General features: G+C 42.9%; 1 protein-coding gene across 1 annotated transcript in view; it reads right to left on the bottom strand.

The window, feature by feature from the left end:
- Nucleotides 1-14,524, bottom strand: part of LOC137348247 (ATP-citrate synthase-like) — a 94,305-nt gene extending 79,781 nt beyond the window's left edge. Inside the window, exon 1 of the mRNA XM_068013656.1 lies at nucleotides 14,422-14,524. The gene's annotated coding sequence lies outside the window, so the exon portion shown is untranslated. The remainder of the gene's footprint in view (nucleotides 1-14,421) is intronic.
- Between the last annotated feature and the right edge of the window lie 1,943 nt (nucleotides 14,525-16,467).

The raw sequence follows: 16,467 nt of genomic DNA, 5'->3' as shown, positions 1-16,467 counted from the left end.
GGTGCGAGGAGCAAAGTTTATAGGGGATGTGCGAGGCAAGTTCTTTACACAGAGGGTGGGGAGTCCTGGAACTTCCTGCCGGGGGAGGTGGTGGAAGCAGGTACGATAGCGACGTTTAAGAGGCATCTTGACAAATACATGAATAGGATGGGAATAAAGGGATACGGTCCCCGGAAGTGCAGAAGGTTTTAGTTTAGGCAGGCATCTAGATCGGCGCAGGCCTGGAGGGCCGAATGGCCTGTTCCTGTGCTGTACTGTTCTTTGACAAGGTAGCAATGAAAAGGGATTCAGAAAGTTTAATAATCAGAGCTCTGGGATGCACTATTGCTATGAAACAATAAAATTCTAATGAGGTAAGTAAGGGAAAAACTATTGTCACTAGTGATCCGGAATTGATGCCCTCCGAAGAACGAAGGGAGGTATTAAACAGAGGGTTGTTTCTACCCAGCAACATTGCAGTGGATAAATGATTGAGAGAATTCTTTTTTAAAAAGGTATATGGGGAAAGGGCAGGATAAAGGGCTGTACAGCTCTTTCAGAGAGCTGGCACAGAATGTGATGGATTGAATAGCCTGCTTCTTGCTGTAAAATTTTATGATTCTACTGCTTTACAGTGGAAACAAGCTTACAAAAGCCTCACCCAGAAAAGTGCTCCGAATTGATTACCACTCTTCGCAACAGTAAAACTGTGTTTTATGTCACAGCATGTTATTTGCCAAATAGACAATTTTAAAGCATGCTTTTCCTCACATCTGAGCACACACTAACAGGGTACCAATCACTTCTGTAAAAGTAATTGCATGCATGAGCTTTAAATGGAAGGATCTAGAAAGACTGTGGTGTTATCTTGACCCATTATTACCTGTTAGAGATTTGGGAACTACCAGCAATAACTGTGGATACAATGGTGGCAGTTGTTCCCTCAAGCAGTTGGAGCACCTAACTTCAGAAGGTTGACTCCCAGTTCCCTATATCTACTTGTAGGGTAGCAGGATCCCAGAGTAAAACTTTGTTACGTTTTGGATCAGATCTCTGCATCCTACAAACGTCTACCCCTTTTAATCTTTCCAAAGGCAGAGCAAGTTAACAGTGAGGCAAAATTTAGTTTGAACTGTAAACTCTTATGCAACATTAGATAAAACACAAATCGCTGAGAATGGCTTGAAACTGAACTTGCATTTCCATAGCACCTTTAAAGACCTCAGGACATCCCAAAGCACTTTACACCCAATGAGGGACTTTTGAGGTGTTGTCACTGTTATGTAGGGAAACATGGCACCAATCTGCACAGCAAAGTCCCACAAACTTCAGTTCTTTTAGCAGTGTTGGTTGAGGGATAAATATCGGCCAGGACACCAGGAGAGAATTCCCTTGCTCTTCTTTGAGAGAATGTTATGGGATCTTTTAAGTCCACCTAAGAGAGCAGACAGGGCCTTGGTTTAGCATCTCATCCAAAAGTAAAGCACTGAAGTGTCAGCCTATTATTATGTACTTGTCTCTCGAGAACTTGAACTGACGAATCCCTGACTTGGGAATGAATGCTACCACTGATCCAAGGCAGATTGGGATAATATAAAAACAAAGGATATCTGAGCATTAGGCCACTCCAAGTGTTGGCCAACTCTACCTTAAAATCACAATTTGTGTTCCATGTCCCACTGTCCAGAACAGTAAATCCCTCAGTTCAGCTTTTACAGTGATTTTTGATGATTGTCTTTTAAAAATCAGAACAAGGGGCAACCTTGGCAAGTTAACTTTGTTTCCACATGAAAGATAAAGGCAAGCTCTCACTACAGAAAATACCTATTAAAAAGCTCATACTCAAGTGCTATCCATGAAAAAAAAGCCAAAAATTCTTAACCAGTGACGTACAGTCTCTTCCCAAATCCCTCTAAATCGAGTAACATGCCTCTGACTGGTCGCCCAGAAACAGGTCTCTAACTGGTTGGCACCTGTCGCTGGTAAATATGAATAAAGGGAATATATATGTTGAAATAGGGACATGGGAACAAAAGCAGGCCATTCAGCCCTGAATCGCTATCATCATTCAATGAAATCATGGCTGTGACCTAACTCCATATGCTCATCTTTTCCACATATCCCATAATACCTTTGGATAACAGAAGTCTACCAATCTCAGTCTTAAAATTGAACAGTTGATCTAGCATCAATTGCCGTTTGAACCTCTACCACCCTTTGGGTGTAGAAGTGTTTCCTAATTTCACTTCTAAAAACACCTGACTCCAATTTTTAGACTATGCCAAGTCCTAGACTCCGCAACCAACATAAATAGTTTCACTCTATCTACCCTACCTGTCCTCCTTAATATCAAATCACCACTTAACCTTCTAAATTCCAGGGAATACAACCTTAGTTTGCATAATCTCTTTGTAATTTAACCTTTGGGAATCCAAGTATCATTCTGGTAAACCTATGCTGTACTCCCTCCAAGACCAATATATCCTTTCTAACGCGTGATACCCAGAACTGCTCTCAGTACTCCAGCTGTGGTCTAACCAAAGCTTTTTATAGCTGTAGTGTGACTTCTACCCACTTCTATTCTAGGCCTCCAGATATAAAGGCCAGCATTCTATTTGCCTTTATTATTTTCAGTACCTCCAAGACATTTTAGTGATCTAAGTACCTAGACACCTGAGTCTCTTTCTCCCACCATTGTTGGTAGATCATTTAGAAAGTATCCTGTTTTATCCTTTTAGGGTCCAAAATGTATGACCTCACATTTGTCTACATTGAAATCCATTTGCCAAAGTTTTGCCTACTCGTTTAATCTACCAATATGTCTAATTTTATGCTTCCATCTAGTGTTTAGAATGCCACCTATCATTATGTCAGTAATAAATTTGGATATGTGGCTATCTAATCAAAGTCATTAATAAATACCGTGAATAGTTGAGACCCCAACAAATTCTCGCGGGACACCACGAATAACATGCTGCCAATTAGAGTACCTGCCCTTTATCCCTACTCTATATCTCCTGCTAGGATTACTTAGAAATCAAGTGTAAACTTTTCCAGCTCTGCATTCTACTCCACGATTTAGATAGTCAAGAGTTCAAACTGGTTTAGGGTTTATCACTAGGCCCAGCCGATCACACAGCCTCAACTATACATAATTAAGTGGTGCCTGTATTGCAGATGATGACACTATAACATGCTGTTGCCACATGATGCAGATGTGGCATTAATATGCCATGTTGAAAGCTCATGATCACCGCAATTGGGCCTTAACCAGAATCCAAGTTTCAGGGCCCTTAAACATTCTAATTGCTCAAGAAATTCAAAGCTTATATATTCAGTACCCCTAAACATGTCAGACAGATTTAGCAAACATTCCCAGGTTATCAATTGAAACCAAGCCACACAGAATTGTTGTTTTTCTGGACCAAAAAAAAGGTACCAGTCTTCCATCCAAGAGGAGTCACCAAGACAATCCCAACAATTCAGCAAAAGATTGAACATTCATATAAAGCATTTCAAAAATAATTACTGGCAACTGAAGACATTTTGGACTGGAAGCAAATCCTTCATGTTAAACCGCTAGCATTAGCAATCGGAAACGAGAACCCTGACCAATTATTCACCCTTACCCACAGGTATTAATGTCATTTGTTGTACCCCACACACTACCCAAACTGAGCTCAACACTGGCCAGGAATTGAACCAGAGACTAACTTGTCTAAATGATGAGGCTTTACACTAGGCAGTGCTTCATTAACTAACCCATCAGGAGCTCCTTCAAGCTCCCAATTCACAGCAATATAACAGACAGTATACCTGCAGTAAGCTAATAATGCAATTAGGTCATTTATTTTGGAAATGAGCTTATCACTTCTTTTGGAAAGGGGAACAAGAACATACTGTGCAATTAAGCAATGACACACTTGATCTGTCAACAGACAAAGCAAAGACGACGAGCGTTTAACCAATGCATAGAGGTCTATTGGGAAATTGCAAGTCCAGATCCAGACAGACTTTGCTGCCCATCTCAGCTGGAGCTACGTAACAATGCAGGTCATGTCAGATCAAGCCAAACCGAGTCAATGCAAACAAGCATGCAGTTGCACAGCGAGATGCAAATAAAACATGTAAAGCCACAAATCTGAAACAAAACGCAGCAAATGTTGGATAGGCAGAGCAGATCAGTCAATATGTGAAGTTGAATACAGGTTAATGCTTCAGGTGAAGGTCTATTCGTTAAGATTCTATTTGTAAGATTAATCCGTCCATTCTCATCCAGATACTTACACTCCCAAAACTAAAATCTGAATTTTACACACACAAAACTCTCAAATGTTTTATTTAAAAAAGTGCTTTCCAAGATAAGTCTATATCTCCAACAAAAACGTCATGAACAAGTAACTTTATAAAATTATCAGAAGTAGGCCCTAGGAAGCTGTTGGGAATGTTAATTTGAAGGAAAGCTACACTGAAGTTTTCCTTAACAATACACTGAAATCAGATCCAGAGTGTTAAACACGTGATTTTCTGCAAACAGGCTGACTAACCTCTTTCTTTCTTTGTCATCGAGTCGTACAGCATAACAGGCCCTTCAGCCCACCGCGTCCATGCCGACCATAATGCCTATCTATACTAATCCCACCTGCCTGCATTAATTCCATATCCCTCTATGCTTTGCTCATTCAAGTACCTGTCCAGATGCCTCTTAAATGTTGCTACTGTTCCTGCCTCCACCACCTCCTCTGGCAGCTCATTCCAGATACCCACTATTCTTTGTGTGAAAAATTTACCCCTTTGATTCCCTTTAAACCTCCTCCCTCTCACCTTAAATCTACACCCTCTAGTTTTAGTCACCCCTACCATGGGAAACAGACTCTGGCTATCTACCCTATCTATGCCTCTGATAATTTTATATACCTCTATCATGTCCCCTCTTAGCCTCCTTCGCTCCAGGGAAAACAGACCCAGCCTATCCAATCTCTCTTTATAACTCAAGCCCTCCAAACCAGGAAACATCCTTGTGAATCTTTTCTGCACCCTCTCTAGCTGAATCACACTTTCCTGTAGCACGGCGACCAGAACTGCACACAGTACTCCAAATGCGGCCTAACCAACGTTGCAACATGACATCCCAACTCTTGTGCTCAATGCCTTGGCCGATGAAGGCAAGCATGTCATACGCCTTCTTCACCACCCTGTCTACCCGTGTTGCCACTTTCAGGGAACTATGTACTTGCACCCCAAGGTCTCTCTGCTCAACAACACGCCCCAGGGCCCTGCCATTCACTGTATATGTCCTGCCCTGGTTTAACTTCCCAAAATGCATCACTTCGCATTAGTCTGCATTAAATTCCATTTGCCAATCCCTTGCCCACTTTCCCAGTTGATCTATATCCTGTTGTAACTTTAGACAACCTTTACTGTCCACTATACCACCAATTTTGGTGTCATCTGCAAACTTACTAATCATGCCCCCTACATTCATATCCAAGTCATTAATATATATGACAAATAACAGAGGGCCCAGCACCGATCCTGCGGCACACCACTGGTCACCGGCCTCCAATCTGAAAAACAACCCTCATATCACCAAGCCAATTTTGTATCCAATTGGCTAGCTCACCCTGGATCCCATGTGTTCGAACCTTCTGGACCAGCCTACCATGCGGGACCTTGTCAAAGGCCTGGCTAAAGGCCATGTAGACAATGTCCATCGCCCTGCCCTCGTCAATCCTCTTGGTCACCTCCTCAAAAAACTCAATCAAATTCATGAGACATGATTTCCCACGCACAAAGCCATGCTGACTATCCGTAATCAGAGCTTGCCTTTCCAAATGCATTATAAATCCTGTCTCAGAATCCCTTCCAATAACTTTCCCACCACTGATGTAAGGCTCACCGGCCTGTAGTTCCCTGGCTTATCCCTGCTGCCCTTCTTAAATAAAGGCACAACATTAGCTATCCTTCAGTCTTCTGGTACCTCACCCGTGGCTAATGATGATACAAAAATCTCTGCCAGGGCCCCAGCAATCTCCTCCCTTGCTTCCCATAGCATCCTAGGATACACCTGCTCAGGCCCTGGGGATTTAGCCACCTTAATGCACTTCAAAGCCTACAACACCTCCTCCTTTGTAATGTTGATATGCTCCAGGATATCGCTGTTCTCTCCCTTGAACTCACTGGCTTCCGTGACCTTCGCCACGGTAAATACAGACGAGAAGTATTCATTTAAGACCTCGCCCATTTCCCGTGGCTCCACACAGATTACCACACTGATCCTTAAGGGGACCTACTCTCTCCCTACCTACCCTTTTACTCTTGATATACTTACAGAATCTTTTAGGATTCTCCTTTATCTTATCTGCCAGGGAAATCTCATGGCCCCTTTTCGCCCTCCTAACTTCCTTGTTAAGCGTACTCCTACATCCCCTATACTCCTCGAGGGACTTGCTTGATCCCAGCTGCCTATACCTGACATATGCCTCCTTCTTTGCCCTGACCAGACCCTCAATACCCCTAGTCAACTAAGGTTCCCTAAACTTGCCAGCCTTGCCCTTCCATCTAATCATCATCTTCGGCCTCCTTGTCTCAAGAGACAATGGGTAAGCACCTAGAGGCGGTCAGTGGTTTGTGGAGCAGCACCTGGAGTGGCTATAAACACCAATTCTAGAGTGACAGACTCTACCACAGACGCTGCAGATAAAATTGGTTGTCAGGGCTGTTACACAGTTGGCTCTCTCCTTGCACTTGTCTTTTTTCCTGCCAACTGCCAAGTCTCTTCGACTCGCCACTCTTTAGCCCTGCCTTTATGGCTGCCCACCAGCTCTGGCAATCACTGGCAACTGGCTCCCACAACTTGTGGTCAATGTCACAGGACTTCATGTCGCGTTTGCAGACGTCTTTAAAGCGGAGTCATTGTCGGCTGGTGGGTCTGATACCAGTGACAAGCTCACGTCCTTGGGGATCCTGCCATCTTCCATGCGGCTCACATGGCCAAGCCATCTCAATGCTGCTCGCTCAGTAAGGTGTATATGCTGGGGATGTTGGCCGCCTTCACCAAGCAACATAACCATGACATCAAATATATGGCAGCATCCACATACCTTTTGTTTTAAAATAATCTTGATGCTGATGAACAAACAGATTAAATATTTTTTAAAGTTGTGACATAAAGGTGACAAGACAAACAGGAATACTTAGGCAGGAAACATGCTCATTTCCTTCCCTTTTTTGTTCATTGCTGTAATGAACTGTGAAAAGCATCTATTCTGAAGAATACAGATGATGACAGAAATCAGTGTCTTTGGTGGGCTCCGTACATCCTTACAGACAAGACCTCCCCATCAGAGTTAACTGAGAGGGTGGAAGAGACTATAAATAAAGCTTTCAAAATTCTGTCTCCAAATTTCAGCAAATTATATTAAAGCCAGAATTCAATTTTAATCAGCAAGCTATTTTTTAAAATAATGACAATTTGTTTTCAAAACAAGGCCTTAATTATCTGAAAATAGACTGGGATGGTAGGGTATAAAGCAGAGAGGGGCAAGAGTTCCTAGAGTGTGTTCAGGAAAACTTTCTACAGCAGTATGTTTCTCACTGGACTGGAAAGGAGGCACTGCTCGACCTGGTTCTTGGGTATGAGGTGGACCAAGTGGATCAAGTGTCAGTAGGAGAACATTTAGGGAACAGTGATCATTGTATCATAATAAAAGTAAAATACTGGGGATGCTGGAAATCTGGAATAAAAACCAGAAATGCTGGAAATACTCAGCAGGTCTGGCAGCATCCGTGGAGAGAGAAGCAGAGTTAACGTTTCAGGTTTGTGATCCTTCATCAGAACTGACAAATATTAGAAATGTGAAAGGTTATAAGCAAGTAAAGCGGGGGTGGGGCAAGAGATAACAAAGGAGGTATAGATAGGACAATGTCACAGAATAGCCCGGAAGGTCATGGAGCAAAGGCAAACAATGTTAATAGTGTGTTGAAAGACAAAGCATTAGTACAGATAGGGTGTTAACGGACTAAAAATTGAACAGCCGCAAGTACAAACATGAAAAAAAAAACAGTGGGTAAGGAAACTGAACAAACTAAGATGAAATAAAATAAAATAAACACAAAAACAAAAATAAAAAGAAAATATAACTAAAAATAAAAGTAAAATGGGTGGCCCGTCATGCTCTGAAATTACTGAACTCAATGTTCAGTCCGGCAGGCTGTAGTGTGCCTAATCGGTAAATGAGATGCTGTTCCTCGAGCTTGCGTTGATGTTCGCTGGAACACTGCAGCAATCCCAGGACAGAGATGTGAGGAGGAGGGAAGTGTTGAAATGGCAAGCAACCGGAAGCTCGGGATCATGCTTGCGGACTGAGCGGAGGTGTTCTGCAAAGCAGTCACCCAGTCTGCGTTTGTCTCCCCAATGCACAGGAGACCACATTGTGAGCAGCGAATACAGTATACTACACTGAAAGAAGTACAAGTAAATCACTGCTTCACCTGAAAGGACTGTTTGGGGCCTGGGATAGTGAGGAGAGAGGAGGTAAATGGGCAGGTATTACACCTCCTGCGACTGCAGGGGAAGGTGCTGTGGGAAGGGGATGAAGTGGTGGGGGCAATGGAGCGGACCAGGGTGTTGCGGAGGGAACGATCCCTTTGGAATGCTGACAGGGGAAGGGAGGGGAAGATGCGTTTGGTAGTGGCATCACGCTGGAGGTGGTGGAAATGGCGGAGGATGATTCTTTGGATATGGTGGCTGATGGGGTGGAAAGTGAGGACAAGGGGAACCCTGTCACGGTTCTGGTAGGGAGGGGAAAGGGTGAGGATAGACATGTTGCCAGAACTGCTGATATTTCCAGCATTCCTTGTTTTTAATAACAAGTTACACTGGCTTGGGTTCATTGGAACAGGAGAAGCCATTCAACACCTCAAACCTGTTCATCCATTTTGTGAGATCATGGTTGATATGAACTTCCATTCCATAATCTCTGATACCTTCATCTCACAAAAATCTGTAACTCTCAGGCTGTGAGTTCAAGCCCCAGGCCATGATTTCAACTGTCCCCCAGCATCCATAAGCCTTCTGAGGGATGAGATCCAGATTTCCACTACCCACTGTGCAAAAAAGGTAATTCCTGATTTCATTCCTAAATGATATAGCTACAATTTCAGCATTATGCCCCCTCGTTTTTAAAACCCCTACCAGAGGAAAGTGTTTTTCTGCATCTACATCAAATCTATATATAATTTTAAACATATTGATTAGATCACCTTCTAAACTCAAGGAAACAAAACCCAAGTTTGTGGCCTGTCCTCAATTCAACCCTTTAAGGACTAGTATCATTTTGATGAATCTGCCTGCACTGCACATCCTCCTGAGGTTTGGTGCCCAGTACTGAACACATACTCCAGATATGGTCTGATCAATACACACAGGCATGCTTCAATCCATCTCATCACCAGAAGCAGGCCAGTACCTCAGCCTAACGTTACCAGCTCAAAACGGTCCTACCGGACGCAAACCATGTTCGAAAGCAAAGGATCTAAAGCTCTTCTCATGACAGGTCAACGACCTGAAAGATTAACCCTTCCTTCCTCTCCCCACAGATGTTGCCTGACATGCTGCGTTTTTACAGCATTTTCTAGTTTAATTTAGAATTGTGTATAATTGTACCATTTTTCAGTTTAGATTGACATACGGTAAACGTATTAAATACCCACTGTTACACTTCAGTGAAATCCCAGCGACAACACATCAGAATAACACAAGAGCCGTAGGGGATATAGGTTAAGTGATCAGCAAGAGAATTTAAAGCAAATAGTAGCATGGACTCACACATGGCTAACCACTTGCCTAGCTTTAAAATTCAAAACTGGATAGCTTGTTTATGTGCTGTAAATTCTATGTAAATTAAATTGTAAAATGGATTTCAAATTCTGACGATTCTATTCTAGATGTGGAACGGCAACTATAAATATAAAATGGCTGGCAACTATTTGCAGACGAGCGATGCTCCGAGCGGCCATCAAATTTTCAGGGGTTAGTTGCGGATACCAGTACAATCCACAGGAGAAAATGATATACTAATAGACCAGGCAGCAAGGCAGAGTCCCAGGACTCCTGAACACTGAGAATTCTACCACCTCAGAGTGTTCTTGGACCAGCTGTCAGAGAGCACTTAATAAGGAGTGAAGAGTTACAGTACATCACTGAGGAGGGGAGGGAAGACAAGTGGTTGCAGAGCAAGAAACAATCTCAAAAAGAAAGCTTTTAAAAAAAAAAAGGGGCACTGCACAGGTTCACTTTTTAATCATTCTTCAATGCATGGGCATCACTGGCAAGGCTGGCATGATCAATCCTTGGTTGTCATTGAAAAAGGTGGTGGCCATTCTTCTTGAACTGCTGCAGCCCACGAGGTGAAGATGCTCCCACAATGCTGTTAGATAGGGAGTTTCAGCAATTTTGACCCAGCAACAACAAAGGAACAAAGATATATGTCCAAATCAGGATGATGTGTGACTCGGAGACGATGATTCCATGCACCCACTTCCTTTGTTCTTTTAGATGGCAGAGGTCAGGGGTTTGGGAAGTATTGCTGAAAAAGCCTTACTGCAATGCGTCTTGTAGATGGTACACACTGCAATCATGGTGCGGCAGCGAAGGGAGTGGGTGTTTAATCTGGTAGGTGACGTCCTGCCCGAGCAGACTGCTTTGCCCTGGATGGTGACAAGTTTTGCAAGTGTTGTTAGAGCTGCACCCATCCAGGCAAATAGAGAGTACTCAATCACACTCTTGACTGTTGCCTTGTAGGTGATGGAAAGGCTTTGTGGAAGTCAGGAGATGAGCCACTCACCACAGAATACTCAGACTCTGACTTGCTCCGTGTAGCCACAGCATTTATGCGGCTTCTCCTGGTTACAAGTGAGGGAAGAAACTATGTGATAAAAAGAATTTCATGACTTCAGTCATCTGAACCATTTGGAACAACTGCTTTTTGCTGTGAATACTGCTCAGGGGAAGAAAGCGAGCTGACAGCTGTACTGCAGTGTACTGGAAGCCTCCTCATTATATATAGCCTCTTTATATCACAATATATGCATGACTCAATCCTTGACAATAAAAGAGGAGAGGGAACTTTTACAAAGCCAAGTCGACAATATCTTCTGGTTCATGCACAGCTCCAATAATAAATTAAGTGGCACTGGTTTGGTGGCTTACCAATATCTTAAAATAGATACAGACTGAGGCACATTTCATTCCAAAAGGATTGCAGAGCAGCTAGCAACTGTACTAGCTTTCTGCAATACAATTCAAGAAATACTGAACACTCGCAGAAGCAAAGAGCCTTCAGGCAGAAAACAATTCAAAAGAAACGCAGAGTGCTGACCCCCTTCTGGTTTTGCAACCCTTCTCAGAGACAGCTCTATATTTTATATTAAAAAAGGACCCAGCACCTCATTTCAAGTATGATCATATCCTGAAGCAACCAGGAAACAACCTGTTGGCTCTGTTATCAACTAGTCTCCCCCTTTTGTGTTGCAGAACCATTTCCAAAGTTCTTATGAACTGCTCAGGAATTCAAAAACTGGAACCCACCCAGTTTCCTGGTTCCACAGCACTGGCTATTAGATCTATGCTTTGCATACAATTATAAAAGAGCAAACATCGCAGCCTGCCACAATACATGATTTATTTTCTTTCTGACTAAGTTTAGGTGCTGGAACCACTGCTGTTCACAATTTACATTAACGATTTGGGCTTTGAAATAAAAAAACAATTTCTAAACTTGCAGATGACACCAAATTTTGGGGTGGGGGTGTAGTAGGTTATAGCCAATAATGAGGAAAACTGCAACAAATTACAAAAGGATATTAATAAACTTGCAGAATGGACAAAATAATTGCAAATGAAGTTCAACACAGATAAATGTGAGGTAGTACATTTTGTTAGGAGGAATAGGGAGGTCACATTACCTGGAAGGTGCGAGTCTAGATGGGGTAGAGAACAAAGGGATCCAGGAATACAAATATACCTACCACTAAAAGTTGTGCTCCAGGTTAGTAAACCATTTAAAAAAATAAACCAAGCACTGGGCTTTATTTCTAGAGGGACAGAACTGAAATGCTAAGCAGGTATCAAGCCTTGGTTAGACTACACAGTACTGCGTGCTGTCCAGGTTGCCATATTATAAGAAGGATATAGAGGGAGAGGAGAAGGTGCGTAGAGGATCTGCAAGGATGATAAGCAGAAATGCACGAGTATACATATCAGGAAAGGATGAAGAGGTTGGGTCTCTTTTCTCTTAAAATCAGGCAGCTGAGGGGTGACCTGATAGGGATCTTTAAAGGTTTTGATAAGTGGAAACATTCGCTCTATATCCACTCTGCGGGGAAGAGCATAACTACAGGCCATCACTATAAAATAGCCAACATGAAATCCAAGAGGGAATTCAGAAGGAACTTCTTTACCCAAAGAGCTGTGAAAATGTGGAACTTGCTACCACAGGGAGTGGTTGAAGCAAATAGTACAGATGCATTTAAGGGGAGGCTGGACAAACATAAGGGAGAAGGGAATAGAGGGTTACGCTGATATTTAGATGAGGAAAGACATGAGACTCGAGTGGAACATAAACGGCAGCATGGACTGGTTGGGCTGAATGGCCTGTTTCTGTGCCGTATATCTATGTAATCCTGTGTAAGTTGATTGTAATTCTCATGACAGCTATCTGGTCAGACTTGCATTGGAACCTGTGTGACAGAGCCTGTACACTGGACAGCTATGAACTCCTGTTGATGTCAATTGTTATTTCTACATGAGTGGATTTCTCAAATAAAGCAAACATTGCATCACCTACAATGAGCAGTGAACTCCCACTGCAATGTATGCCACACCTCCATCTGTGAAATCTGATAATAATCATGATGCTAACCAGCTAATAGCATTCCAAGTACTAATAAAACCCACAGTAAACAAAAAGAATGCAAGTTTTCCCCATTGTGTATGCTGTATTGCATAACGTATGTTCCTGATTCCAAAGAACACCTCCCCCCCCACCCCACAAACAACAAATATCCATACAATACATGTTTACTTACCCAACATCCTGTAGCAAAAACATATCATCCTTTTGCTCAGCCTTATCTGCACAGTTTGATACTTAGCATACATAGCTAATCATATGTCACTTTATATAAACAGGATCAGCTAGTGTGGAAAAGATGCTGATCTAGTCACTTATCATTGCTCAACTGCAATTTTAACCCTTACACAAACCAAAAAGATTTGCATTTATATAAGCATCTTTCCCAAGCTCATGGCATCCCAAAGCGCCTTACCTCAGGAATGTAGTCATTTTTGTAATGTAGGGAACATAGCAGGCAATTTGCACAGGGCAAAGTTCCACAAATGACAATGTACTAATGATCAGATAATCTGTTTGCGATTTGGTTGAGATATAAATATTGGCCAGAACACTGGGGAGAAAGAGAACCACAGGAATTTTTACATCCACCTGACAGCGCAGACAAGGTCTTGGTTTAACATCTCATCCAAAGACAGCGCCTTCAATAGTGCAACAATCACTCAGTACTACACTAGCATGCCATCCAAGTCTCTGGGGTGGGGATAATACCCACAACCTTCTGAGACATGAGCATGCTATCACTGAGTCAGCTTTTAACTGCAAGCTAAACAAAACAACTGAATATTTACATCAAACTTGGCATTCAAATGGATTCAATATTCATTGAAAACCTATTCCTAAACTATACAAGTGAAAATTTGACAGATGCTAATAAAACACAAATTTAAAAACATTATAGCTAGGATGTGAATGGATTTTAACTCTTCCAGCTGAAGATATTAACTTGTACAAGTGATAAAGCAAAGGAGAAGGCTGAGGCAGTTAGAATCAAACAGCACAAAGAGGCCATGTGACCCATCTTTGGAAGAGCTATCCAATTCGTCCCACTCCCCTGCTCTTTCCCCAAAGTCCTACAAATCTTTCCCTTTCAGGTATTTATCAAATTCCCTTTTGGAAGTTACTACTGAATCTGCTTCTACCACACTTTCAGGCTTCCAGATCACAAGTCACTATATAAAAATAATTCTCCCCACCTTGCCCCCCGGATCTTTTGTCCATTATTTTAAATGTGTGCTCTGTTTTTGCTGGAAACAATTTCCACACTTAATAATAATGAGAAATTCTTACAGCAAAGTCATAGGAGTTACAGGCCCCAGAGAAACCGCAGGGATTGATGCTTAGGCTGCAGTGAACAACCCAGTGGTCCTGGGAAGCACAAGGCAGCAGATGCTCCCTGGGCTGTAGACCACGGCAGCGCCAGGCTGCGGCCTCATACTGGACCTGCGTCCGAGTCCAGGCCGCGGCCTGCTCCATCGCTGCACCGCAAGCCTGCTGTATCCTTATCCTCTCCCCTGCCTCGCCTCACCTCAGCTCAGCTCTCGCCACGCAGCCCCGGTCTGTGCTCCTTACCCACTCTCCCAGCGCTGTAAGGCGGGCCCAGCCTCCCGTCTGCCTCTCGCCTCACCATCTGCTGATCAGACATCCCAGCCCGCTGATTGGCTCACGCCGCATCATGTGAACGCCCACTGCCCGACTCGACTGCCGCGCCCCCTCCCCACCTGACTGCCCCGCCCCTCCCCAAATACGCATGCGTGGATTCCGGGGGCGCTGCATGCTGGGTATTGTAGTCTTTCTCTCCCTGTGGGTCAGTGTGAGGCCCCCCTCCCTGAACTACAACTCCCACCGTGCACTGCGAGATCCTCCAGGGCGCTGTGGGAAATTAATAAATATAAATTAGAATCGTGGAATGATGTAGCAGCGTAGCAGGTCATTCGGCCAATTCTGCTTGTGCTAGCTGTTTGCAGGAACTGGCCAACGACTCCTATCTTCCTGCTCTTTCCCCATAGTCTTGCAAAATTTTACTTTGCAAATATTTATCCAATTCCCTTTTGAAAGTTACTGTTGAATTTGCTTCCACTGCCCTTCCAGAAGCGCATTACAGATCACAACTCATTGCAAAGATGTTTTAAATTCCTGACTTACTGCATTAAAACCCTTCATGATTTTGAACACCTCTACCAATCTCCTCTTAACTTCTCTGTTTTATGAAGAACAACCCCAGTTTCTCCATTGTTTTTGCAATAATTATCTCTCATCCTTGGTACTATTCTAGTAACTTTCCTCTGCACCCTCTCCGAGGCCTTGATATCCACCCTAAAGTGTACTGTCTCAAATTGGCCACAATAGTCCAACTGGGGCATAACCAGCGTTTAATAAACCTTAGTGTAACTTCCTTGTATTTTTACTCTATGTCCCTACTTATAAAGCCAAGGGTCCCATGTGTCTATTTAACAGCTTTCTCAACTTGTCCTGTCACCATCAAAGACTTGTGTACATCCCCAGGTCTCTTTGTTTCTGCACCCCGCCCTCTTTAAAATTGTACTATTTAGTTCATATTACCTTTCCTACAAAACTACAAAATGAATCACTTCACACTTCTCTGTGTTAAATTTCATCGACCATGTGTCTGCCTGTTTCACTAGTCTGACATGCCAATCCAGGCCGACTTGACCAACTTATCACCAACCCGGATCAAATCTAGAAAGCTATTTTGGATCATCCCAAAACCCTTCAGTGATCTCCCCTCAGCCTCGATGATCAATAGTGTAATGCTCGGAAGAACTGCAACATACCAAATGAATTCCTTACAGGGGACCCCACAGTACAACCTAAAGGATCAAACCTTCCTCACAAACAGTAGGCAACAATCAACCGCCTCAGAACCAAATCATGGTAGATGCTGCCACGTTCTCCATAGATGGAAGATTAAACCATGGCAATCATGTGATTGAGGAAATCCTAATCAGACCCTGGGACACAACGTTGAACACTGTCCTCAGAGGAAATTTACAGGCTACCTACAAGAGATCCACACTATTACACCAGGAGCTTTGGCCTGGGTATCTGACTTAGATATTGACATTTGATTTGTTTATTGCTCCGACCATACAAAAGAAGACCAGCATGTCTATCCTCCTGAAGTCTGTTATCTTTCTCCTCCCTGTTCACATTTCTAAATGGCAGGGGTCTGAGTGGGGAACAATATCAAAGGATGTGTGAACTCCTCACTGTTGTGTAAACCTCCTTAATTACATAACTCTATTAGCAAAAGACCAAGAACCAGGTTGTCTCCCCTCCCTCATGAGCCCAGAACAGCATGTTGTACAAAATCTAAATTGCATTATCACAATATTAAACAGATGTTCGTTATGCTGCATTACAGAGGGATATTAGGGCTTAAGGAATGATTGCTCATTCAGTATATTTAGTTTCTGTACAATAGTTGCCTGAAATGATTATGTTCTCCAATAAACCAGTGGAGGTTTCTATTTGGATGGGTAGAAGCTATGATAGATAGATTGTAAGACTTTAGAAGGAGATTAAATGGGTGGGTATATTTTCAAAGCCAATG

This window comes from Heterodontus francisci, chromosome 33 (genome assembly GCF_036365525.1).
Source record: "Heterodontus francisci isolate sHetFra1 chromosome 33, sHetFra1.hap1, whole genome shotgun sequence".
NCBI classification, from domain to species: Eukaryota; Metazoa; Chordata; class Chondrichthyes; order Heterodontiformes; family Heterodontidae; genus Heterodontus; species Heterodontus francisci.
Note: the sequence above shows the minus strand (reverse complement) of the source record. Positions and strands in the feature narration are given on the sequence as shown.